The sequence below is a fragment of the Triticum aestivum genome, chromosome 7D (assembly GCF_018294505.1).
Source record: "Triticum aestivum cultivar Chinese Spring chromosome 7D, IWGSC CS RefSeq v2.1, whole genome shotgun sequence".
NCBI lineage: Eukaryota > Viridiplantae > Streptophyta > Magnoliopsida > Poales > Poaceae > Triticum > Triticum aestivum.
This window is the reverse complement of record NC_057814.1, coordinates 21,481,093-21,483,196: the sequence shown is the minus strand read 5'-3', so window position 1 is coordinate 21,483,196 and position 2,104 is coordinate 21,481,093.

Sequence of the window (2,104 nt, the reverse complement as noted above, 5' to 3'; positions counted from 1 at the left end):
GGCAGGCATTGTCACAGGTCGGTGGCACTGATACGGTGACGATTGTTGGCGCCAATCTACTTCACACAAGGTGAAGGGTGTCGTCAACGAGACGAACTCCAGCTGCTTGGCAGCAGCATGGTTCCAGTAGCCTACAGCAGCTTGAGACAAGCAACAGCCATAATCCATCCAAGCTCTTTCTTCAGCAAACGGAGCCACATCATTTGTCTCGGTGATGATGGCGTCAAACCCTACCATCTGTGCAAGCGCAGGCTCGACATCAGGATTCCTATTATGCAACCAATAATGGGAAATCATTTCCAGGCTATCAGTTATGATTAAGTCAAAGATCTATCTATGAGCCCAACATGAGTTGACTGACCAAATGGAAAACTCAAAAACAGAACATCAAAGAAAATAAAAGACAGGGTCGCAGGTGCAGGGGTCTACGAGCATGTTGAAATTATCGTTTGTCAGAGGTCAGTTATTGACAAGGAGCGGCAGAAAAACATGTACTGTATTCAGGGATTCCAAATGTGTCAAAGGTAAGTTTATTTGGAATCTGTCACAGGTAGCTACCATCAGTAATACTAGTAACAAGAAATTCGCTTCAGATTTACTGAGTGCAAATTCTCGATCAGATTAGTTGTGGCCCGTGGGTTATACAAGGATAAATCATGGCTGGCTGGCTGGCTTACCTCGTCGTCGCCGCTGGGCGCCCGGCCGGAGGTTCCACTTCATGGCGGCCCCGGCGAGCGAGGTGGGGGCTTGGCCGGGCATCGTCCTATCCCTAACCCTCGCCGGCGGCCAAGTCGTCTGCCTCGCCCCTCACTCCCTCCGTCCCTCCGTCGACCCGCTCTCCGGCCCAGTTCGTGTGCCTCAGTCCCTGGCCCAAAATGGTTACCCCTTGCGTGTCGGGCTCTTATTCTATTTTTGGTTTCTTATTTTTCTGTACGTATTTTTATGGGTTTTAGATGGTTTTAATTTTTTTTTGTCTTTTCATTTTTTTTTCTAGTTATCCCTAGATATTGGAGTGTTTTTTACCAAAGCACAGCTATGCTTTTTGGAAAGGGAATATTTTTTATGCTTCAGCGAGAGCACATATTTGCTTCCGCGAGAAGCATAAATTTGCTTCCTGAAAAAGGGGAAAAAATCTATGCTTTCACGAGAAAGCATAAATTTGCCTCTCGTGCAACCATGGACTTTTTTCCGCGTTGTGCTCCTCAAAAAAAAATTTGTTCTTCCAAGAGAAGCACAAATTTGCTTCCTCGAGAATGGAAAAAAATTTGTGCTTCTCAAAAAAGGAAAAAAAACAAAAAAATAATGCCACCGAGGTTTCGTGCTTCGGTTTTATTTTCATTATTCCTTTTTGTTGCCGGTACTTTCAGTTTTCATTTTTTACCAGATATGTCTTTTGGTTTTTGTTTTGTTTTGTCTTCGGTTTTTTGTGAAAAAATGTGTTTGTCGTAATCTATTAAAATGGAATATAGTGTCAAAGATCTTGATTTGAGAAATCTAACTGTGAAGACAGTTCGTGATTTAAGCGCATGGTTTATGAGATAAAATATTTTGAAAAAATGAATCTACTAAAGAAATACTCGGGTTGCAATAAGTGGTGCACAGGCAATGTGCCACTCGTCAGTGCTGAAAAGGTAGGGGTGACCTTAGCAAGGGATACCCCTAACTAGTGATTTCGCCCATAACCAAGCTACAAAGTTTTTTTAAAACTAAAAGAAACATTTTCGTGGGGGAAACGAGAACTTGATTGCTTAACAATGGGAATTGCACTCGTTCTGCTCTGAACTCAACCACACAACGGTTCTCATGTTACGATATCCTATGCAAGCGAGGCAATGAGCCACATTGTTGCTCAAGTGACGCATCGTCGAGATAAAATGTTGATGATCTAATTGGAGGAGTCGCTTGATCTTACCAACAAATGTAGGAGTCGACGATTCGACTTCAGTTTGCATGATCGCTTTGGCAACCAGAATCATTCTTGACGACAAAAAGGTTTTGGAGCTTCATGCATATGGTAGTGTGGTGCATCCATACAGCAACAAGCTCAGCTTCGAGAGGGCTATTACATGTGTGCAGGTATCAGCAAGAAGAAAATATGAGATGG